The sequence below is a fragment of the Leopardus geoffroyi genome, chromosome E1 (genome assembly GCF_018350155.1).
Source record: "Leopardus geoffroyi isolate Oge1 chromosome E1, O.geoffroyi_Oge1_pat1.0, whole genome shotgun sequence".
Lineage (NCBI taxonomy): Eukaryota > Metazoa > Chordata > Mammalia > Carnivora > Felidae > Leopardus > Leopardus geoffroyi.
In genome coordinates this window covers 21,105,775-21,131,328 of record NC_059330.1, presented here as the reverse complement: position 1 = coordinate 21,131,328, position 25,554 = coordinate 21,105,775, and the positions used below count along the sequence as shown (strand labels likewise).

Below are 25,554 nucleotides of genomic sequence, written 5' to 3'. Positions count from 1 at the left end.
TAAATATGTCAATATTTCAGGGCATTTCACAAAGAAAAACTAAGACTTTCAGGAGCTCGACCGTCTAAACCACTTTGAAAGTCAGCGGGAGACACTGGGGCGGGGTGCCGTTCATTCCACATGATGGAAGCAGAAGAGACAACTTTTTGCAGAAGTGGGGATGAACGCAGCCTGGCAGGAGCAGAGGTCAGGCCAGGTGCCTGGAAAACTACTGTTTTAACACTCAGAAGCCATAGGAATGGTAACCTCGAGTGCCGGGTGCAGAGGAAATTCTATGACCCGAAATAGCTGACTCCCAGGCCAGTGCTCCCCAATTCCTTTCCATCAGAAATCACACACTGATGTGCCGTAAGCGGGGTGCAATGCATGCTTTGTTTGGCCCTCCAGTGTTTTACAGAATGTTTTATTATTTGCCAATAATTGTAAATGGGATGATTTTACATAAAAGTCCAGATTTCTGGCTTTTCTTTAAAAATCAGAAGAGGAAACAACAGTGAGCCTTCGTTCTCGTGTGACAACACATCCAGGTGAGAAGCAGCTGCCGCCTTCAGCCGACCACAGTCCTCGCTACCCAAAGTGTGGTCCCTGGACCAGCAGTTAGAGCATCCCCAGGGAGCTCGTCAGAGACGCAGAACCTTGGGCCTCATCCCACCCCAGACCTATCCAATCAGAATCCTTGTGCTTTGTTTGCGTATCAAAGTTTGAGAAGCACTGAAGTGGCTCCTCCCAATGGTGGCCCAGCCAGACTCTCTTGTTTACCTCAATGGTCTGGCCTGAGGACACATGATATCCTGCTCTAGATGGAGTTCACTCTTACACAAGGTACTTCCTCAGTCCCACCCCCTTGACCCCCACCATGAAGCCTTAAGATAGAAGAATCCAGGGGCGCCTGGGTGGCTCAGCCGGTTGAGCGTCCGACTTCGGCTCAGGTCATGACCTCGTGGTTCATGAGTTCAAGCCCTGCATCAGGCTCTGTGCTGACAACTCAGAACCTGGAGCCTCTTTGGGATTCTGTGTCTCCGTCCCCCCACTCGCACTCTGTCTCTCTCTCAAAAGTAAACAAATATTTTAAAAAATCAAAGAAGAGTCCAATGTGAACCCGTCTTCTCCAGAGAGACCATCCCACTGCTCCTCCAGGGACCACACCCCCTTCAGCGCCATCCCCACTAAAAGCCCCAGACTCCTTGGTGTCCCTCACTAGGGCACTGCATCTTCTCACTGCTGTGCACATCTGCTGATCTCACCGAACTTCCTAGCCCCACCCCCGACCTTTGTGCTGCACCCTCCATAGCTCGCAATCTATGGGCAGAAGACACCTCGACAGCTACAACCCTTCTCTGAATATTTCCTTCACCTTCTGGTCCATTTCAGCCCCTTCACCTTCATTTCTATCTGTACTCAAGGGCTGAAAGATCTCCTCCCCCTCCCTCCCAAGTGCTACCTCCTAACCATGTATATTCTGTACTTAAACACGCGTGCACACGTGCGAACACGTGCACCCTTGCACACATGCGTGCACAGCTCCTTGGAGGTCAGGGCAGCCTTTACCACCAGCTGACCTTCCCTGTTGCCCCTACCTCAGTGAGACGCACTCTCTGTCTCTCTGTATCCTCTCTAACAACCTATCACTTCAGAATCCACATGGATGCTCCGCCCTTGCTGCTTAGCTACGGAGCTCCACGTTCACAATCTTGACCCTATTATTGCCAAAGGCTGCGTCACCTTTGAGAAATCTTGACTTTAAGTATCCCCCTCTGATGACAGCTTCTTATCCTACTGGCTCACTCCTGCCAGTGCTCAGACTTTCCCAATTCTGTGACCTCATCGAGGCTCCTACATGATGACCTCCATCCCCTCTCTTGACCTTTCTTTGATTGCATGCTCTGTCGTTATAATCACTCTCTACCAAACACTTTTAATTCCCTTGCCACCTCTGCCTCTTCTTACTGCACGGGGCAAGCCCTGAGCGTGATTAAATCTGACTCTCCACTTGCTACAAGGTACCGGAGGAAAACGCACGTTCATGGGACAATGGGTCCTGCTTTAAATTCAGGGCCAGAAATCTCAAACTGGCATTCAGTGTTGCCTGGCAATCCTGTTACGCTCTCTGAGTGAGTTCACTTGCCCATTCTTCAAAATGACTATTCACACCTCCTAGTCTCTACTCAAAACTCCTACATCCTTCCCCCCAAAATACACACAGCAGCCACAGTCCTTATCTCATGCTTGCAAGCGATTAGATCCGTGTAGGTACACACGCTCTCAGATTTCCACACTGAAGGGATGTCCTCTGCACTCTTCTCCATCACCCCTCTTGTTTCTAGGGCTGAAGTGTCTGTGCCCCTTTCAAATGCCACCTCTCCTCCTATGGCCCCAGGAGCCATTATCTCTCCTTTCCAAAGAGCCCGCCCCTGCAATTCAGTCCCCCCCCCCCCTTGCACTGTTCCTTTCTCCCTTTCTCTGGCATCATTTCCCTCAATGTGTAAACTGGTTCCCAAATCTACCTGCAACACACAGGCCACCATTTTAACTCTTTGGCTACCACTCCACCTCTCTATTCCCCTTCACAGCGAAACTTTCTTTAAAAAAAAAAAAAAAAAAGGTGTCCAGAGCTGTCCACGCTTCTGTCTCCTATCCTAGTCATGTGGGCAACCCAACACAGCACGGACACTACCCAAGCCATGGCCACGGCCACTGGTTGTCCCACAGCCAGTCACTTATCTATTCTCACACTGTGGAAGTCAACACCGTCCATCCATCCTTCTCTCCTGGAGCCTCTTCTTCTCTTGGCTTTGGTGACAGCTCACTTTCAGGTTTTACTCCTACCTTACGGGCCCCTCCATCTTGCTCCCCTTTGCCAGTTCCTCTTTCTTTGCTGAAACTCTAAATATTGGAGTGCCTCAGGGCTCTGTCTGGGGTCTCTTTCCCTTCTTTATCTACATTCCTTTTCCTTGGTAATCTGTATGTAAATAATTCCGAGATCTATAGTTCCAGTTTTAATCACTTCTCAGAGCTCAAGTTGCAAATACCCAATGGCTAACAGGCACCCGAAGCTTAGCATGGCCAGAGCTAAACCCTTGATTCCCAAACACTGCTGTCCCCACTGCTCAAGCACATGTGCACACATGTCCACTAAACAAATGCATGCAGACACAGAGAAAATCCCAGACTGTCCCCTCCCCTTGATTCTTTCCCATCTCAGAAAACGTCACCACGGTTCACCCTATCACAAGCCAGAAATCTTAGAGGCACCTGTATCCCTCTCTTCGACTCACTGCCTTCTCCCCCTGGCAATCAATCAACAAAGGCTATTGATTCTACTTCCAAAATCCACTGAGAAATGTACATGCATATCTCCATGTTTCTACCTCTGCTGCCAACATTTTCCTCCAAGCCACCACTGTTTTTCATCACATTATGGGAATAACCTCCTATCTGGTCTCTGGCTTCCATTCTTGGTCCCTAAAATCCATTCCCATTGAAGGAGCCAGAGAGATTTTTTTTAAAGAAATATATCAGATCATGTCATTCCCCTGTTTAAACCCATCTATTGCACTTGGAACAAAATCCAAATTATTTCCCCAGAGATTATAACGCCTTACATGATTCAGCTTTCACTTTCCTCTCCAACATTACTACGTCATCCTCCTCCCCACCTCCTCTGCTACTTGAATATGCCAATCTCCTGTTCATCTCAGGGCCTCTGCACCAGCTCCTCCTTCTGGTAAGAATTCCCTCTCCCCCTGGTCCGAACACCCAATTTAAAGTAGTCACCCAATCGCTCATGACCATGACCCTGTTGTAAATCTCTGCTCCGTATGTTCCATTCCTATTTTTCTTATTCATTAATTTGTTGACTATCTCTCCTCATTAGATCATAATATATGTGAGAACAGGGCATCTTGCCCTAATCACTGCTGTGTTCTCAGTGCCTAGTATGGTACCTAGCACAGAATAAGAACTCAATAAATACTTGTTGAAGGAAGGCATGAAAAAATGTTCCCAAGAAACAAAAATTGCTAGTCTTCAAGATTACAGGGTAATATTTAGCCTTCTCCAGAAAACAGATTATTTTTAAGAGTCTGAGCACCTTACTGCATTTGAATGCAAATGGACACTTACTAATTGCAAATGAGACTTATCTATACACCACAGCCTCTCTGGCAAGACCTCTATCTGGAAACACTTTGGCAGTTAGAAGTTCTGGTGGCTTATAAATTGGAAAGTTTTTTTTAAAACTTTTTTTGTTTTGCTTTAAACACCTTCTTTTTATTTGCTAATTCGAGCTCAGCTCTCAGCTCCCCCCAAAAACAAGGTTTTGCTATACATATAGTGGCCTGACTCCCCCAACTAAGAATGTACATTCATTCATTCATTTGTTCATTCATTCATTCAAGTGTATGTTGGCACCCATCATGCAGGTACCAAGAATACAGAGCTGAGTCTCATCTCTGTCCTCAAAGGATTCCCAATCTACTCACCAAACAGACATAAATAAATACATTTCTGGAATAGAGGATAAATGACATAATAAATGTGTGAACAGGGGTAAGTGGGAGGAGAGACCCCAGAGAGATCTACCATAGTCAAGGAAGCCCTGTGACTCCTGCTTAAACATATTTTCTCATTTAACCTTTACCCCAAACCAGTGAAACAGGGATTTTTATCCCCAGTTTACGAGGAAATCAAGGCCCAAAGAGATTAAACTATTGGCTCAAGGTCACAAAGGGGCAAGTGTCCAGATTAGGCCAGATCAGAATTCTTATTCAGTTCTTCTGATCAGGCATTGTCCCCACTGGCAGCTACCTCCACACTTGTGTCCTGGGAACTTATTATCTGCTCCAGACCTTCCTGGTGCCACCTGCCTGCCAGATAACAGTGACTGTCTGCTGCTGGCCTGTATGTGTCTGGTGGTATTGCAGAATAGTCCTCACTGCCCAGCAATGGACATTCCTGCCACTGACCCCTTGATACCCAGCCCTGCTTTTGTCTCCACTCTGCTCCATCTGTCTCAGGGGCCTTCCTGTCTCAGGGGGAAGTTGGACATCTAAGTCGATTTTGACACCATGACGTGCTAAGTGCTAGCAGGAGAGATGAGCAAGGTCCCATGGGAGGACAGAGACTGGAGCACAAAAATCAGCCTGGAGGAATCAGGGGAAGCTTCACAGAGAAAGTGATGGCTCATGCACGTCTTAAAGAATGATCACCTGCAAAACAGAAAGGGGTAAAGGACAGTCAGGTATGGGAGGGAAAATGTGGATGAAGGAGCTCCACAGGGATTCCATACGGATCCATCCGTGACTTTTCCATGGAGAAGAGATCCAATGCATTTTGGGTGAGCACATCTGGGGATGGTGGAGCTGATGGTGATGAAGGGTGGAGTGAGGAGCTGAGTTGACTCAAGAACTAGGCAGCGCTGAGCCTGTGGGCTGTGGGTGGAGGCGTCACAGAATTTTGACACTGAAGGAGGCAGAGGAAGAAAATATGGCTAAGGCTGAATGTCTCTCATGTACAGAAGGCTTTGTGATACTGACAGCCACATCAACCCACCAGTCAAAAGGTGGCTTGAGTCCATGCAAGTGTATGGCACAGAAGGAAGGCAAAGATGAGACAGACACTTTTCTGTGCCAAGGGAGTTTTCAGTCTGGCTGGAGATAAAAGATTTGGACACATGCAAAAACCAGTAATATAATGAAGCAAGTCGATGACAAGTGTCAAGGATGTGGCTTGAACCATAGGCAGCTAGCGCGTGGAGGAGACAAAACGTCCAGAGAAGTTGAACAAATTCTTAGAAGAGCCTGTGGAATCTGTTAAGAATCACAGAGCTACACTGGAGAGGAGTGAGGAGTGTAGAATCAGGGTTCAATGTGTGGTTGAAGAACAATGGGCTTGTTATGGAAAGCTTCCTAGAGGAGAAGCCCACCAATTGTCAGCCTAGTCCAGCCCTGAACATGTTAGCAGGCCCACCTGGCTCTAGGCCATTTGGGCAGGCCCCGTGTGAGACTCTGGCCCCTCTGGAATGTTCACAGTCTTGTGTCTTACCTTCCTTGCCCTCTTACCTGCCCCAACTTGGATTGCTGGCTCCTGGTCCCTGGCTGGTCTGTTTCCCTCCTATTCCTCAGTCCAGCTGCTTGAAGCCACATCTAGACAAGACCTCGACTCAGCTATTAGGCTACAGTTTGTATATGCCCCTTGGGTATATGAACTTCTGGTCCCTCTGAGTAGCATCTCGAGCCCACCCAACCTCAATCCAGAACCCTGTCTTGCCCAGCCTACCCAGATCTGTCCTGGTCCCCAAGAAGGAGAAGGTGGCATGGCATCATGGGTATAAGCCATAGAGGCAGACTCAGTCTGGAATTAATGAGTAGGAGCAGGAGGGGAGCTGTGAAGAGGGTATGGGTTTTCCCCAAAGGTTTGTCATCCTCAGATACACACAAATGATGGGATGGGACTGAATCAGGGAAAATCACCTCCCTGCCCTGCAAGCCCCCAAACCAGAGCTGTGGCTTTTCTGGGTAGGAAGGCTGAGTTGAGAGTTACTGATCACTTACAGTTCTCATGTGGATTTAAATAGTCAATGGACAGTATTATGGTCATCCGACTCTCCCAGGAGTGGCCAGGCTCTAGGTAAGGGCAGCAAGCAAGCAGAGAGACCCTTACAATGTCAGACAGCACAATCATACACATAAACCCACATACATACATATGAACATATACAGACACCAAGAACTGCACAAGAACCACACACAAAACACAAGCACGCACATAGACTTGCACAAAGGTACCCATAAACACACACACACACACACACACACACACACACACACACACCTCCACAAAAAAAAAACAGTTTGCAATTTAAAACCCTAGCACCAGAGTCAGGATTTCACAGGTGGCCCCTTCCACTTTGCAAACTTCCTCACAAGGAACCCCTTGGGGGGGCCCTTGTCCTGCATGGGAGTGGGATTGTGGAGGCTCTCAGAGGACTTAAGGACATCTCCTGCTAATGTCACATGCCACTTGCTGGTGGCATGAATTGATCTCTGTTTATTCACAGCACATTTTCTTTTGCTAAGCAACATTAAGTTTGAATCAAAATATGTGACTGCTATATAATTATTCTTGGTGCTGCTTCCCTTGGGTTGCATTTTTCTTGCTATTTATTTGTTCAGGAGTGGGTAGGGGCATTCATCTCAAGAGACGTCGTCGTTCTGAGGCAGGCCTTTACCCAGCACCCTGGCAAAGGGGCGTCAGCACTCAGGGCAAATCCCAACCTGACCCCACCTCCCCCTGAGCCCACTCCAGTTTATCTCAAGGACCGCTAAGCATGTCTCTTCAGAGGTTGTGTAGCTGTGTATCCACAACCCAATTTTGAATGAGGCAGTGCAGGGAAGCAGCCGGGAATTACCCAAAATTTACTTGGCCCAACCCCAACCCCTCTGAGCCTCAGCTTCCTTCTACGTGCAAGGAGGATGGTTAGACTATAGATAAGGTAACCATTTCCAGATTATGCCTGTAAACACAGAGTAATTATTGATAGTGTCTCAGTATCAGTCAGTGATTGCTGTAATAATGCTGTTTAACAAACCACCCTAACATTCAATGACTTAAGACAACAATCCATTATGCTCGCTCGTGAGTCTGTGGATATGCTGGGCTTGGCTGTACACAGTGAATTGGGTCTGGGTCTGTTTCGCGTATCCTTCATTCTCCATGGACGCACAGGCTAGTCAGGACATGTTCTTCTCATTGGCATGAGAGCAGAACAAGAGAGTAAGCCCATGTCATGTCGCTAACACCCCATCACCCAAAGTAAGAGACATGGCTAAGCCCAATATCAACGACATGGAGATGCATACTCTGCCCACAGAAGGAAGAGCTGGGGGAGGCGAAGTAAACTTTTGTTGAACAGTAATCCAAACCAGGCGTTGGAAACTGTTTCTGTAAAAAAAAAAAAAAAAAAACAGAGAGTAAATATTTTAAGCCTTGCAAACCATGTGGTCTCTGTTGCAACTACTCAACTCTGCCATTACAGTTTAGAACTCTGCAGCCATGGGTAATGGCGTGGCTATGCTCCAATAAACTTTATTACAGAAACAGGCACAGTTGCCACCCTCTGATTTAAGCTGTGACAAATTCTTTTCATTCTCAAAGCGACCTGGTTTGGATGATGAATTGCACGATCACCCTAACTATAAGAGTTTCTCTGTGGGTGGTCCCGGACAACCCACATCAGAATTACTTGAAATGAGGAGTAGGTATGCCTATCAAACATGCAGATTCTAGGGCCCCAGCCCTGAATCTTGGGCCTGGGCCTGGGCCTGGGAATCTAGAGGTTTAACTAGCTTTGGCCGGGTGATTTTGATGCACATTAACATTTGATTGCCATTGGATTGATTGACCTTAATCATCTCCTCTAAATCCAAAATTTAAGAAAATCTGTCCTTGGTTTGGAAGGCTTTTTAGAATCAGGATGTTGGCTCTTCCTCGTGAGCTAATTTTAAACAAGGCCCCTTCCCTACACACGTGTGAATATCCCAAGGCTGGGACCAGGGTGAGGCACATAGAGACACGATATTTACAGAGGCGTTCACTCCCGGGGTCATGCAGGAGCTGGGTTAGCACCCGAGAATAAGTGCCTCCTTAAGCCATGCTCCCCAGCATTTCACTTGCTTTACCCTAATCCTGGCCCTGGCTTATCTATGCATACACATGTGCACATATTCATTCACACACACCCACGTCTGCCTCCACACACGTACGCACACACACATACTCACTACACAGAACTCGCTTGGTGTGCCCAGAGTCTCACCAAGTCTCACCCCCTCCGCAGTCTAATTTGAGGATCATGAATGCCTCCTTCCCTGCACTATTGATTCACTTGAAATTCCACTATTAGTCATCTATTCCTTTAAATCTTAGAAAAGTTTCTCTCTGACATCATCTCCCAGAAAACACAAGCACACCCTGGGGGAAGTCATACCTAAAATTTTAGCATTAATCTAAACTAATGAAAGCCAATTTCAAAGCAGTACAGACCTTGGGAAGAAGAAAAAGTTGTAAGGGGAGCCCTGGGTGGCTCAGTTGGTTGGGTTTCTGACTTTGGCTCAGGTCATGATCTCATAGTTTGTAGGTTCCAGTCTCATAGTTTGTAGGTTCGCATTGGGATCTGTGCTGACAGCTCAGAGCCTGGCACCTGCTTCGGATTCTGTGTCTCCCTCTCTCTGCCCCTCCCCCTCTCATGCTCTGTCTCCCTCTGTCTCTCAAAAATAAACATTAAAAATGTTTTTTAAAGATGTAAGCAGAGAGAAGAAATGTTCATTCAGTGAGCATTTATTGAGCAATGACTGCATGCCGAGCCCTGATCTAGGTGCTAGAGAAAAATAGCATTACCCAACACTTGTGGTGGGATTCATAGTGAATTAAGAACCCTTTTTTTAAAGATTTATTTATTTTTGAGAGAGAGCGCGAGCAGGGAAGGGTCAGAGAGGGAGGGGGACAGAAGATCCAAAGCGGGCTCTGCGCTGACAGCAGCAGGTCCAATGTGGGGCTCAAACTCAGGAGCCGCGTGAGATCATGACCTGAGCCAAAATCGAACATTCAACCAACTGAGCTACCCAGGCGCCCCTTAATTAAGAACTTTCTGAACTTTCTAGATAAGGTGAGTAGAGCAAGAATAATTATCAGCATCCCTAGCTTGCATCTGAGGAGACCAAACTCTGGCAGCTTAAGAGACCCTGACAGTAGTTTTTTTCCTCTGATCCACTCACGCCCAATGGCCCGCTGGCCACAAGGGGACCTGGAGGTGTGTCACCAGCCCAATTGGTAGCCTGGCTTAGCAGCACAGACCTTCACAAAATACAGCAGACAGCAGAGGCAAGCTGTCTTTTTCTCTTGTTTTCTGAGTTTTAGCGCTGCTGACATTTCCACATTTGTGGCACTTGGTTATGTATTAGCCATTTAAGGTGCATTTATATTTATCATATTAACCTTTTTAGAGGGGCCACCTTTAAAGCAGTCAATCCTTGCCTGCTTAAAATACAATTCTGAGTGTTACCTGCAGTTCCAGCAGTTGGATTTAATGAATCAAAGCTATGAAATGTGGGGGGGGGGGGGAGGTTTGACAGGGGAGGGGGGCGGGGAGAGCAGGCAGATTTTGCTAACAAATGACCTACAGAGGAATATCAGATAGCTCTCTGTCACCACTGCCAGATCTGGCTCTGGCTCTTCTTGCTGTGGCTAAGATGATGTCAAAGAGGTATATCTCTTCCCTTCCCAGGGTGTCAGGGTCTGGAGCCATCACAGCCCTGGGTGTGCACACGGTCAAAAAGAGAGGCAGCTTTATCCTACCCCCACTCAGAAGACACTGCCTCTGGCACACCTGGGTGGCTCGGTTGGTTAAGTGTCTGACTCTTGGTTTCGGCTCAGGTCATGATCTCACGGTTTGTGAGATCGAACCCCGAGTCAAGCTCTGCGCTGACAGCATGGAGCCTGTTTGGGATTCTCTCTCTCCCTCTCTCCCTCTCTCTGCCTCCGCCCCCACCCCCAGACCCCAGATCATGCTATCTCTCTTTCTCTCTCTCCCTCTGTCTCTCAAAATAAGTAAATTAAGCATTAAAAAAAAAAAAAAAAAAAAAAAAGGGACACTGCCTGCCTGGCATAAGGAAAGAAAAGGGGCCCACCTCGAGGGCTAGGCACTGTGCTGGGGGTGGGAAGGACCCCTGTCAGGGGCCAATTTCTTAATCTGCCAGAGTTTGGTCTCTTCAGATGCAAGCTAGGGATGCTGATAATTATTCGTGCCCTACTCACCTTAACTAGAAAGTTCATAAAGTTCTTAATTAAGGGGCACCTGGGTGGCTTTGTTGGTTGAACGTCCGACTTCGGCTCAGGTCACGATCTCACACTCTCTCCGATCCAAATGGAGACGCCAAAGTGGCCTCTTAAAATACAGATTGGGTCCCCTGAGTGCATAGCAGCGGTCAGCAAACTGCAGCCCACAGGCCAAATCCAGACACACTCTACTTTGTAAATAAGGTGTTTTTTTTTTATTGGAACATAACCACGTCCATTCATCCACGTATTGTCGATGGCTGCTTTTTTCCTAGGGAGGCTCTCTTTTTTCATTAAAAAAAATTACTGTGGTGAAAAGAAAGGTAATGTAAAATTTACCATGTAAACGTTTCTAAGTGTACGGTTCAATCACATTAAGTATATTCACATTGTTGTACATCGAATCTCCAGAATTGTTCATTTTGCTGAGCTGAAACTCTGACCTATTCAACAATAACTGCCCTTGGCCCTACGCCCCAGCTCCAGGCAACTACCACTGTACTTTCTTTCTCTATGAATTTGACGACTCTAGGGGCCTCGCATAAGTGGAATCGTGCAGTGTTTATCTTTTATGCCTAGCATACTTAGCGTAGTATCCTCCAAGTTCATCCATGTTGTAGCCTACAGAGACTTTTTAGACTTTTTCTCCTCATCTTCCCAAGAAATTTTAGTATCTCAAATATGCTGTATACCTGTTTGTGCACCGTGACCCTTTGGAAGGCCACAAACCGTTAAAATATCCAAGATTGTTCACCCTCCTCCCCAAGAACTGATTTTCACCATCAGCAACAATTCCCCCCGCTAGGAATGCATGCTCTCGCCAGCACCCCTGGCCATGCCCGTGCACGCGGGCCTTTGTACCTCTGATTTGCACTTACTTACCTTTCCCTGCTTTTCTCCAAAACCCAAGCTGGATGTCACCTCCTCTAAGAAGCCACCCTGGGGGTCTCACCCGCTTATACCCTTCCTCCCAGTCAGCCCAGCTCTCCTCTGCCATGCATCTCTCATGGGAGGCTCCCATCTCCGTTTACTCCCAGCTTCTCCTGGTAGCCTGTGAGTTCCCTTTTGCCAGACCTGTCTTCATCCTCCTGCTTCCAGAGCCCGCGGGGGCCCAGAGCAGTACGGTCACCCGATGGATGTTCACCAAATGCATGACCTCATTGTATCCTCACAAAAATGCTGACAGCATCACTAGCCCCATTGAACAGTGGAAGAAACTGAGGCTCTGCCCCAGGTCCCACGCTTCCCAGGGGAAAGCCTAGCAAGAACTTCGGAGTCAGTCCACCTTAGGTTGAAAATCTGGATTCTGCTCTTAACCACTGCATGTCCTTGGGCAACGACACCTCTCAGAGCCTCAGTTTCCACAACCGTAGAAGGCAGAATCATGATGAGGCTCTGTGAGGCCACCAGTGGCCTAGGCAGGCCTCAACAAATGGTAGCCATGGTTACTCTATGAAGTGGTGGAGTCAGGGTTTGAACCCAGGTCTGCTAGACTGCAGAGTCCAAGCACTTTGGGTTCTGTTGCTGTTCCCTCACCGGAGTGCCAATGGCAGGGCCTGACGGGGGCCCTGGGACCACTTATCTCTCCCATGGCCCCCCTCTGAGAGGGCAGGACCACTCACGAGCATAAAGCCAGCTCTGGTGGGGTGTTTGAAGAGCCCCAAATTAAAAAGGGAGCTGGATGTTCTCAGAAGACATTTCCATCCGGCCCAGGCAGCCTGACAAATCACCCTTCTCTGCTCTAGGAATATTTCTGTCTCAAGAACCAAGGCTATTTGTCTAGATTCAGAGTCTTTCCGGCTCCTCTGTGCCATGAGCACACTGACAAATCTGACCGTCTGGTACCTTTTTGTAGCAGCCAACAGAAGCCCCGTTACCTCGTGCGTGACAGGTTACACCACAATCAACAGGCCTGGCTTTGTAGAATCAGTCAGGCTCCAGCCGGCTCTCCAAAGAGAGACAGAGAGGCTCAGACAGAACCTGGAAACGCCGATCGCTCTCCAGACACAGGCAAGCCTTGAGCAACTCACTTAACCTTTCTGGGCTTCACGGTCCTCACCTGCAGAACTGGATGAATGATACCCCCCCCCCCACAGCCCTGTGAGGACCAACCAGGGATTTCTGTAAAGCATACAGTAGGCGCTCATCTCCTTCAGGCCCCTGCCAGGCACTGGGGAAAGGAAGCCCTTGTCCGGGTGCAAAAACTTAAGGGGTGCCAAAAATCTCAAGATAAAGCAGATTTAAATGCAATACTTCTTATACATTTTTTAAAGTTTATTTGTTGACAGAAAGAGGGAGAGTGAGGAAGAGAGACAGAGAGAGAGAATGAGCAGGGGAGGGGCAGAGAGAGGGGGACAGAAGATCCAAAGCGGACTGTGCTGACAACAGAGGGCCTGACGCGAGGCTCCATCTCACGAACTGTGAGAGCATGACCTGAGCTGAAATCAAGAGTCAGCTGCTTAATGGACTGAGCCACCCAGGTGCCCCTAAATACAGTACTTTTTAAAAATCAAAATTAAGGTCAGAAAAGAAACACCTGGTGATGAAGAAAAGCTCTGCATTTTAAATAAAGACAGGCTTAGTAGTAGTCATTTTTCCTTTTGCTGCAGGCTTCATCCAGTATGGCTTGGCTCAGCTTGACGTGGCATTTCTCCTTGCTCTTTCCTTGTGAAGAATAAAGAACCTCAACAGAATAAATGAGTGACCTAGAGACGCTGGAGTTATAAACCCCATTTTTTAAAGCTTTGAAATGATCCTGAAACTGTCTCGAAAGACAGAGAGCCTGGGGGCAGGGAGGTGTCTGAGGCCAGGGGATGGCCAGCAGCAGGTTGAGAAGGCAGATGCAGGTCTGTGACTGTCCCAGGACCACCCTGCTCCTACCCACCCCCCCCCCAGCCCCACTCTTCCACGGAGTGGCTCGGGGTGGGGGTGCTGAATGGCAGGGACAGAAGCAGAGAGGAGATTTGACAAGCTCAGCAGGGAGACTAGCTCCAAAGTTTTGGATGTATGGTGAAATACCAGAAGGCCTCCAGGACCACCCTTGGAAAACTAGCTGCTGGCTGGGCCCTCATCAGTTCCAGGGAGCTGCCCATGGAAATCCCGGGTCCAGACGGCTCTGGTCCAAGGGAAGCCCTTTACTGTTCCCTGCTCCCTCCTTCCGCTACGGGGCACAGCCTAGATCTCTGCCCCAGGCTTTCCGGGCAACCTCCCCTTTGTTCCAGCCCCTTCCCTCCCTCCCTTTGGCTCTCTTCCTCCCTCCAGACCTCCTGGTTTCCAGGCCTGGATTCTAGGCACTGTATCTGGATCCTGCACCCTGCCTGCCCCGAGAGGAACTCTCCCAGAGTCATCACCAGTCCGTTCGCCCATCTCCCTACTGCTGCTAGATCAAGCCCAGACCATGTGTGTGGTACCTAGTTTATCACACTCTCCCTCCTCCTGTGCACGCCCCACTCTGCCACAGCACATTGGCATCCCAGAACTTTGGTGCCTGGTGCTTTTGCATACTTAGGCTCTTCTCTCTAAACGCTTCCTTTTCTCTCCTAATTACCCCTCAAGTCTTCACTCTAATGCCACCTCCATTCAAAGGAAACTCTGCAGGTGCCTGGGTGGTTCAGTTGGTTAAACGTAGGACTTTGAGTCGGTCATGATCTCACGGTTCACGAGTTGGAGCCCTGCGTCGGGCTCTGTGCCGACGGCTCAGAGCCTGGAGCCTGCTTCAGATTCTGTGTCTCCCTCTCTCTCTGCCCCTCCCCTGCTCGTGCTGTCTCTCTCTCAAAAATAAAGATTAATTTTTTTTTTTTTAGAAAGGAAACTCTGCCTTAGTTCCTCCCCCTTCTATGAGTCTCCTGTTTCTGTGTAGCACTTGTGTGTCTGGGGATGGGAGCTGGCAGGCTGAACTGTATGTAGGGACTGTCTTCGTCATCTTTGTGGCCTGAAGTCCTAACGTGACATAGTTGCTTCCTGAGTATTTGATCAATAATTCTGAGCTTGGACATTGTCACATTCATGCACATGTGGCTGTAGCCCCTCAGCTGGGGACCCCCTTGTGCTTGGACCTGCTTCTGGCTTTCATTATGTTATTTTGTTTTCCTTCCCGTTAGAACAAGGCATGTCCGTCCTTCTGCCCTAGCTTTATTTTTGGCTTTCAGGACCCACCCCATAGCTAGCGGTTTTAGGTGGCTGACAATTATCATTTTATCTGGACACTTGAGCTGATATTAGCCTAACTGCTTGCATTGATATTTTCCCATTTCTGGGGTTCTCACAGTTTAATGTAAAAAAAAAAAAAGGAATAATAGATCTGTCTCTTTTGAATCCAGCTGCCAGACTTGGCTCAGATTACACTGTTTTACAGAGTTGGAGAAAGAGCAAATAACTGGCAGGTCTGGCAGCCCCAAGTGTTCAAAGCGATGAGTCAATCCTGACTTATTGTCATTATCTCCTAATAGTTTACACTGTATTATTCAGTAATTACTCTGTGAATCACCCTGACAGCCTGCATGTGTGCAGCTTGCCTGAGTTACTCCTCAGTCTTCCGCTGCCCACAGGGAGACGACCCCCATCACCTGCCGAATACAGAGGACCCTTTGTCAATCCTTGTCAGGAGAGGATGACACACGAGCCACCCGAGCCACCATGGTCTTGGGTTGGGTTGCTCATTTGGGGAGAAAGAACAGTTGCCTGCATTCTAAATAACCCCTACAGGGGCGCCTGGGTGGCTCAGTCGGTTAAGCGTCCGACTTCAGCTCAGGTCACGATCTCGCGGTCCGTGAGTTTGAGCCCTGCGTCAGGCTCTGGGCTGATGGCTCAGAGCCTGGAGCCTGCTTCCGATTCTGTGTCTCCCTCTCTCTCTGCCCCTCCCCCGTTCATGCTCTGTCTCTCTCTGTCCCAAAAATAAATAAACATTAAAAAAAATTTTTTTTTAAATAAATAACCCCTACAAATAACACAGCCCATCTCCCCTCGTTTTGGGAGGGCCAAAGATTCTCCCTTCAGATAAGAATGGCCTCTTTGGTCAAACCTTTCCTCAACTTTGAGGACTGCGCGCCAGCTGGGTTGATTGCCGATGGGGTCTGTTTGGAACAGGCTATGTGGCCGTGGCCATTGGGGGACGGGTCTCTTTCCCTTTTTGCATTAAACTGTGAGAACCCAGCAACGGGAAAATCTAACTGGGCAGGACTGGGGGCCAACTCAGCAGCCGATTTTCTGCCTTCCAAGGCATGCCCTCCCCCTCTTAGCCCCTGCAGAGTAGAGCCGAAGAGAAGGCAGAGATGTCACACAATGGAAGTACATCCGCTTCGGAGCCAGGCAGGCCTGAGTTTGGACCCCAGGCGTGCCCCTCACTCCTGTAGTGACTTTCTCCACACCCTCTGAGCCTCAGTTTCATTGTCTATGAAATGGGCGCATTAACACCTGTCTCCTAAGATGCCTCAGCCAACGCCCCTCCTCGGAGCTTATTTTGCAATAAAGGTTATGAGGCTCCCTTTTGGAAAGCGTAGACTCTAGGAGGCCTCGGGGTTTCAAACTCAGACGAAAGATGCTGCCGCCCAGGGGATTCGAAAATAGTTGTTCTTCTCAGACACTTAATTTTAGACTTAGAGCAACTGAGCCTCTCCTTGTCCAGCCTCTTCCTGAGGGCGCTGAATACGTCCATTTTGCAGCTCCAGGCTGAAGAAAGAGTTTGTTGTGTCAACACCACTGAAGAGGGGTCTTCCTCACAAACTGGCTTTTTGTTTGAGGGGCAGCCCCAGTCCAAGGCCCTAGGAAGACTTTGCAAATTGTCAGAAATGATGCATCAGTGTGCAAAATGCAAATCTGCCTGGCAACAGTGGAGCCTCCACACCCATAATCCCCTTTGCTACTCCCTCCCCTCCCCCGGGACCCCAGAGGCGTAGCCAAACGATTTTTTCTAACATGCAGAAGACTTTCTAATTGCTTTTTAAAGTTTCTTTTTCCCCCTTAACTCTGTTTACTTATTATGACAGAGCCTATTTTATTATGAAAGGAGTATGTACTCACTGTGTTTCAAAAAAATACAGATAAGTGGAAAAAAGGAAGGGAAAAATTGCCCATCATAATACCACCCAAAGAAAACTACTTTGAGCTCCTTGGTGTATTCTCTTTCTGTTAATTTTGTTGTGTTGAGATATTTTTTCCATGCTTACAATCCTGCATAAACAATTTTGATTCTTACTCTTTCCCCTTTGTGTTTTTCCATAAGAAGTCTCCTTTATGATGACTTTCTGATAGTATTTTAAATGGCTGCATGATTTCCCACTCTTTAGACTCGGCTCAGCCTCTGTAATCACCCCACCAGCGCCAAACATTTGGGGGGTGTCCAATTATTTTCATAGCGTAAATAAGACCCCGATAAGCATCGCCAGGCATGAAGCTTTCGCTACTCTTTCAGATTATTTCCTTAGGAAATTACTTGGTCAAAGGGAATGGATATTTTTTTTTATGTCTCCTGATCCATATCATCAAATTACTTCTCAAGACATTTCACTTTTTAGAAACAAACCAAGAAAGGAGTATGAAGGGAGGAGGGCTGGCCTTCTATCATCTTGCCAAAGTGAAATTCCTGGAATTCTGCCCAAGGCTAGACCCTTCGTAAAGAGTCAGTGGGTGAAATGGTTACTAAGAGAGTAAAGCTTAAATATTCTCACCATACATACACAACGATGGTCATTATGTGATGGGACGGAGTTACTAGCTAATGCTATGGGGGTAATCGTTGGGCGTTTGGGAGGGCAGAGATTTTTTATTACAGATTGAAGAGACTGTGTGTAGGTAATAAGATAGATTGGTACCTAGAAGTCCGTGAAAATCCAATGAGGGACACTTTCTCTGGGCATACTGTGATAATTCCTGTATGAATCTGAGACCTTGGGGGTGGAAGCAAGGGCCAGAGAAAATGTTCTAAAGCCACTTTCACCACGTTGTTGTTGTTGAGCACTTGAAATGAGGCTGGTCCAAAGTGAAACATGCTGTCAGGATAACATACTTGACAGATTTCTAAGACTTGATCAAAAAAAAAAAAAAAAAGAATGTATAACATCTATTAATTATTTTTATGTTTATTATATGTTGCAATAATATATATATAAATATATATATATATTTATATATATATATTGGGTTAGATAAAACATTGATTTTGCCAATCAATTTCACTCGTTTCTTTTCACTTTCGTTTGAAACAGAGTTACTAGAGGGACGCCTGGGCGGCTCAGTCGGTTAAGCATCCGACTCTTGATTTCGGCTCAGGTCATGATCTCACAGTTCATGAGTTCAAACCCCACATTGGGTCTGCACCAACAACACAGAGCCTGCTTGGGATTCTGCCTCCCTCTCTCTCTGTCCCTCCCTGGCTTGCTCTCTATCTCTTTCAAAATAAAAAATAAAATAACATTTAAAAAAAATTTTTTAAATTAAGTAGAACAGATTTTTATTAAAAAAAATTTTTTTATGTTTATTTATTTTTGAGGTGTGGGGGAGGGGCAGAGAGAAAGGGAGACACAGAACCGGAAGCAAGCTTCAGGCTCCAAGCTGTCAGCACAGAACCCAACACGGGACTCGAAGTCATGAACCGTGAGATCATGACCTGAGCCGGTCGGGCACTCAACCGACTGAGCCACCCAGGAGCCCCCAAAAACAGATTTTTTAAAGCAGAGTTACTGGAAAATGGAAAAGTACATAAATGTCTCGCATTATATCTGTGGGGCAGCGCTGGTGGCAGGAAGCTCTGGTATTTACCTCTCTGGCACCAAGAAGGCTGAGGCAACCCTCACAACCACAGGGGGCTTCTGGAAAGTTGACACCACTTAGTCACTTGGCATGACCAGCTAGTGGGAAAGAATCCTCTGCCAGTAAAGCAGCAATTTTGAGCCTTCACTGAGCGTCAGCTTTACCAGACACGGATGCTCTACCCTCTGCATCCCAGAGGTCCTGACTCGGTTCGTCTGGGGGAGGGCACAACATCCTAATTTCCAAAAGCTCCCCACATGATCCTAATGCACAGCTTAGGTTGAGAACCACGTGAAGGTCCCTCACGCTGGATCCTGGCTCTGTCACCTGATGGCAGGATGACTTTGGGCATTCAGCTAGTCTTTCTCACCCGTCCTTGCTCATCTGTAGAATAGGGATAACAAGAAGGTTGACGTAAGGACTAAATGATGCTGCTATCCACCCCACCTGGTACAAAGAAAATGCGTAAATAAAATTCGTAGCTTTTTTTTAACACGTGGGTTATGAATTACTGCTATTTAACATAACAAAGGCCTGTCTTTGACTCGTGAGTCAGTACAGACCTTTGCAAGAGTGCAGATCAAAACAGGTGGCAAACTAAAATGGGTGCCTTTCATCTGTGTCATTCAGTTCAGTGCCTCTGGTGACTCAGAAAGTAATTATTCAGAAGAAACTGAGGCAGCACCTGGAGGAGTAAACATGAAATAATAAGTGAGGTTTTCACAACAAACACTAAACATTCTGACTCCCCCTCTTACCTGCTGTGCAGACCTGAATGAGCTAATCTTACCCTCTCTGAGCTGTAGTTTCCTTACCTGGATGATGAAGATAATAGTAGCGATGCCTTGAATAGTGTTGTCAAGAGGTTAAATGAGTCAGGGTGAGTTAGCTGTCTTTAGGAGCCCTGTGGTTGGGTCAATGAGTGGGATCGCATGGACATGGCTTCCTTGTCTGTAAAATGGAGCTAAGGTGGCTGAGCCCCTGGAGTGTCTCCTTCTGGTAGTGTCCGTGTACAGGCTCTGGCTCAATACATGCATCCTTGATTCTTATGATCCTGGCTCATCACTGACTCTGTGAGATGCCGGGCCCAACGCCCTTCTCTCAGCCCTACCAGAGGCCAGATGCCCCGTCACCTGAGAAGTTCAGAGTGAGTTGGGAAAATTAGGAGACAGGCAGTGTCTAGTTCCAAACAACCCTCCCAGCGGACCCCCCAAGAGGGTGGAGTGAGGAGCCTGGGGCAAACCTAGATGCTTCAGCCCTGAGGAGATAAAACTCCTTACGTCATAATGGGCAGTGCTGATTTCAGTAGCTGGGGAGCGTGGCTCACAGCCGGATGAGACCTTAGTGACCATGTGGTCCTACAACCACTTCCCTTTTACAGTTTTAAGGAGAGAGAGAGAGAGAAAGTAACTGATATCAGGCCACACCGTAACCCAGGTGTGGAGCCATGATGAGAACCCCACCGCTTTCCCATTGGGACAGGTAGGATCTCTAAGAACTCATGTGTGCCTAACTCATAGAGGGTGGGAGGACAGGACCTTTCCTCCTTGTCCCAGATGTGTTCCTCCTTCTCCCTACTGAAGGCAACTCCCTTCTGGAAGGAGAGGACAGGTACAATCACCTGCCTGGGTGGTTCTGCATAGGCCCACAGACTTACAAAAACCTCTGATCCTCACAAACCTACAAGGCCAAGATGATGCTGCCCATTGGTAAGGTGAAAACAACGGGGCCGAATGAGGCTACATGTATTGTCCAAAGTCAAGGGACAGCCATTAAGGACAAAGCCAAGGCCTGGACTCAAATTCTCATGTTTCAAGTTTGTATGTCGAAGAAAAGCCTCTCTAAAGAGGTCATGCAGTGGCCACTAAGATATAATTGACTACCATGTGAGGGACTTATATGGGCAATCGATCAAGATACCAGGCTGTAATGATGAACTTCTTGACCTTGGCCATGCCACTTCTGAAACTTGGGCCTTAATTTTCTCATTTGTAGAATGGGAGCTTTCCCCAGAGGACTTCTAAGATTCCTTCCTGATCTGATGTGCTGTGACTCTCGGTCTGGATGCTACACCCAGTAGCTTAGGCCTTCCTTATCAACTGTGGGCTGAGAGTCCCATTAACTCCACAGCCGTACAGCTAATGAACTTCTCAGCCAAGGAGGAATTAATAGCCTAATCACACTAATGGCCACGGCTTCACAAATACCTACTATCTACTGTGCATATATGTATCCCTGATCCTAAAATACCCTGCAGAGTAAGTCTTAATGTCTCCATTTCACAGATGAGGAAGCTGAGGTCCTAAGAGAGTAAGGGATTTTCCTACAGTCATACCATTAGTAAGGGAAGGTGGAAGAGTTCAAAGCTCCACGACTCTATCAACTACTGCATGCTGTCCTGCCTTCATCACCTAAGCATCTCCGCCATTATTTTCCCTTGGATTCTGAGCTTTTTTGCACCTCTTCAAGAAGTTTATTCTTAAATAAGCAAAGCATTTGGCCCATAGGGCAAGGTTCCACCCAGCTTTCCCAACAGCATCACCCCCCAGCTCCAGGAAAGGGGAAAAATAGCAAGGAGGGAAAGGTGTTTGAAAACATTCTGGTTCACATAATTACTATATTTAGCAGGGTATCCCCTGGAGACTAATTTAATGCATAAATATATGTATATATAGCGATCAGAAAGTATCACAGGGTTTGCTGAATCTCTATTTAAAAAAAAAAAAAAAGCAACAACCTCAGAAACAACAACTGTATTGAAGACGGGAGCAGGTGGAGACAAGGGTTTTCTTTTTTAGCTCTTTGGCCTGATTCTTCCTGCTCCATGGGGAGGGGAGAACAGAGAGCCAAAGAGAGTGATTGAGAGGGAATCCTGAGGGAGAGCAATGTATGAGTTCTCTAAAGGATAGGACAGGGAGAAAGTGAGGATCGTGTGTGCCCACTGAAGACTGGGTGTCTCGATCATAGGAGCAGGGGTACCAAAAGCAGAGATATCATAGGTGGTGGTGGTGCCTGGGCACCATACTGTGTATTGCGTGCTGTGCTGGGCATCATGGCTGCAGCCCGCAAGGCCTGGAAAATGCCATCAACACCTTGAGGATCAGTGGAAGAGATTTCTAGCCTAAAGAATCAGGGGCAGCTTCGCAAAGGAGGTGAGACTTGAGTGGAGCCTCAAGGGGGAGAGACAAACACCTGGGTGTCTCAGTCGATAAGCATCTGACTCTTGATTTGGGCTCAGGTTGTGATCTCATGTTTCAGGAGATCCAGCCCCGCCTCAGGCTTTGCGCTCACAGCGCGGAGCCTTCTCAGAGTACTAAATAAATAAACTTTTTTGAGTACTAATAAATAAATAAATAAATAAATAAAAAACTATTTTGAGTACTAAATAAATAAACTTTTTAAAAAATTGTATTAGGGGCGCCTGGGTGGCGCAGTCGGTTAAGCGTCCGACTTCAGCCAGGTCACGATCTCGCGGTCCGTGAGTTCGAGCCCCGCGTCGGGCTCTGGGCTGATGGCTCAGAGCCTGGAGCCTGTTTCCGATTCTGTGTCTCCCTCTCTCTCTGCCCCTCCCCCGTTCATGCTCTGTCTCTCTCTGTCCCAAAAATAAATAAAAGTTGAAAAAAAAAATTAAAAAATTGTATTAAAAAAGTGGGGAGCGAGGCGGGGGGAGAAGAAAGGACAGAGGGGGACTTTCCGGGCCTGAGGGACGATGTGACCAGAAATGTGGTGAGAGGATTATGAGTAACACACTGGGAGATGGTGGTTGGATTTTTTGATTGGAGACAAGGGTCCCTGTTGAATAACACTGAGAGATGAGTTCAAAAGAGATTGTCAGGAGACTTCAGAGATGCCTGGTTTCTCGATGAAGGGGTGTGGTGATGTTGTGTAGACCATGAGAAGACCCAAGAGATTACAAACCTCGTTGGACAAGCACTTGGGAGGGCAGCTGAAAGCTGCCGTGGGAGGATCAGGCAAAGGGAAATGAGTCTGAATCGGAGCATCACGGGGGATGGGGAAGAAAAGAGCAAGGAGAAAGGAGTCATTGAGGAAGGATTCTCAGGACTCCGCAATGGGCTGTCTGTGGCGGTGGGAGCCCAGCAGGGAGAACGGAAACTCGAAGTCCTTCTGGGAGGTTGATAGAGACAGGAAGGATGTCCTTTGGGGGAAAGCTGGTCAGCAGCTTGGGGCGCTCCGCAGCTGTGGGAGCCGCTGCCTTTCCTCAAGGGAAAGGGGGTGCCTGGCCCAACAAGTGCATGCTCGGTAACAGCTTCCTGTTGAATGAGAACTGAGCGCATGCTTTGTGTGAGGCGCTATGCTCAATGCGTTACAATCTGTTCATGGAACACTCGTGACAAGCCCGAGAGACGTATTATTTTCTCCATTTTACAGGTGAGGAAGTTAAGGAGCAGGGAGGTTAAATAAAATTGCCCAATATTAGTCCACCAAGCAATTGATCTGACACCAGCATTTACGAACTCAGCAGCTAGGGGCGACGGTGGGAAAAGCAGGCTCTGGGAGTCACAGAGACCAGAGTTCCAATCCTGTCCACACCAGTTACAGCTCAAACACGTTGCTCAAGTTAATGCCCTCAATTTCCTTGCCCATAAAAATGGTATCATGCCATATGCTTCACCTACCCTATAGGGTCGTCCTGGTAGAAATAAAAAATGGGATGACGTATTTGAAACTGCTCTGTAAATTGTGATGGGCTGCAGGAATGTGGTGTCTAAGAGACACGAGCCTCTGAAATCAGCTATGAAGTACCTGGGTGCTATGATTTGTTGCTCTGTGACCTTGGCTGAGTTTCTTAACCACTATGGATCTCAACTTTCTTATCTATTGAGGGAGAGCCCCTCCAAGGATTAAGATAAACACAGAATTTAGAATTTTCTGTACATTTCTGCTTTCCTCATTTTCCCCATGTCAGCCATCCCACCCAGTTGTACACACGCATCATGCACAGACGTAATAAACACCTCCATCTCCCTAACCCGTCCCTTCCATCATTAAATCTTAGCCATTCTGTCACCAAATTGTAGCTCTAATCTCTCCACTGTTTGCTGTCACAGCCTCTACCCCTCTCATCCAATCTGCTGTATTCTCTGCCTGGATCAAGGCCATGACCTCCTACTCATCTTGCTTGGACCTTTTCATCCCTTACCTATCCACTGCCCACCCACAAGCTGGAGTAACCTTTTTAAAACCACAAATGGGGGCGGCTGGGTGGCTCAGTCAGTTGAGCATCCCACTTCGGCTCAGGTCATGATCTCGCCATTTGTGAGTTCAAGCCCCACATCAGGCTCCCCGCTGTCAGCACAGAGCCCGCTTCAGATCCTGTCTCCCTCTCTTTCTGCCCCTCCCTTGCTTTCACTCTCTCAAAGAATAAATAAAACATTAAATAAATAAATAAATAAATAAATAAATAAATAAATAAAATACAAACACAAATAGACACATATCATTATTTTGCTTAAGACACTTCAGTAGCCACACCCATTACCCTTAAGTCAGTTTCTAAATTCTTTCCACAACCCACAAGGCCTTCTGTGGCCTGAGTGTTGGCTACCTCTGTAGCTGGCTCTTGGGCTGATCTCTGTTCTCACACACCCCACTTCAACCACCTTGACCTTCTCTTAGCTCCCTTGGATGCCGTTCTCCTTCCTGCCTTAAGACCTCTGTACAAGCTATTCCCTCTGCCTAGGACATTTCCCTGCATGTTCTCTAGCCAGTAACGCCTGTTTAGCCTTCAGGAGCTGGCTTCAAAGTCATGTCCTCTCCAGAGCCACCCCTCACTACCCCAGAGCAGTCTAGGTCACCTTATTATACGTTCTCAGATATCCTTGTTCTCTTTCTTCCCATATTTATCACACAACCGGTTGTTATTCATACGTGTGAACATCTGTTTAACAGCTATTTTCCCCACTGGAATGTGAGCTCCATGGAGTCAGGGTCCAGTTTTGTTTGTTTGTTGGCTGTAGCATCTCCAGTGCCCGGGCCCTGGAAGGTACTCAATACATAGTCGCCCAATGCTGAAAAAGACGTCGGAAGAAAGCATCAGGCACAGAGGTGAAATGAAGTCTACGTTCAGCCCATTGTTCTCTCTCCTCTCCCTCTGCTGTGGCTCTAGGCCAAGCTGGGATCCTGGGCTGTCAGGGACAATGGTAGGTTACATCGCATGGCTTTCCAGGGTGGTTTTCTTGTGACATTCCTGGCATCTGGAGTGAGGAGGGCAGTAGGCATGCCAGGAGCCTGAGAGAACAATTAACATCAGCCTCACGTGCCTCTGCCCTGGCTTTCTTCTCTAGGAAAGAGAGAGAAACAGCCGGTGTGCTGTTGAGAACACTGCTGGGTTCCAGGGCTTCTGTCTTCATGGGAGGAAGAGACCACAAGGGTGGGCTCAGGGGGTTGGCCAAATGTCAGGGGATGATGTAAAATGCTGAGATGAGAGCTTCCTAGGGATGCAGCAGGCACGAAGCTTGGCATCCCGATTCTGTTCATCTTCAAGCAGATAAGGCACGCCTGGCCGCCACGCCCCCTGCATCAGAATACAATGACCTCCGGAATTTGTATGGTCTCCTCACATTCTTCATCCTGCTGGGGTTAGAAGTGAATCAGCAACAACTCTCAGAGCAACAGTCCCAGATTGTTACCCCATTTTCCTGATGTGTACATTGAGGGACAGAGAGTCAAGCCACCCACTGGTAATGGACAGAGACTTAACCATGTGAAAAATAAAACCTTCCTCTGTTCACAGCCCCATTCCTAAAGTATCTGTAATTTCTGTTGCAAAAGCTAAATGGATGAGAAGAGACCTCCTTTGCGGGAAAATGAGGTGCTTGATTTAATAACACAAGGATGCCAAGCCTCCTCTAAGTACCCACTCTTCAGAGAGAAGAGGCACCCAGAAGGACCCAATTCACCATGGACCTTTTCTGAACTCCACCTTTCCACAGCCCTTATAGTCAGCCTCTGACA

At 47.5% G+C, this 25,554-nt stretch overlaps 1 protein-coding gene and 1 long non-coding RNA gene across 2 annotated transcripts in view; one reads left to right on the top strand and one right to left on the bottom strand.

Annotated features, from left to right (window-relative positions):
* Window positions 1–25,554, top strand: part of ASIC2 (acid sensing ion channel subunit 2) — a 1,016,483-nt gene that overhangs the window by 689,554 nt on the left and 301,375 nt on the right. The gene's annotated exons all lie outside the window — the stretch shown is intronic.
* Window positions 7,545–19,810, bottom strand: LOC123603329. The gene is made up of 4 exons (XR_006714838.1): window positions 19,395–19,810; window positions 19,143–19,264; window positions 18,886–18,963; window positions 7,545–7,941 (listed from the first exon to the last, which is right to left on the bottom strand). It is a non-coding gene; the product is annotated as an uncharacterized LOC123603329 (long non-coding RNA).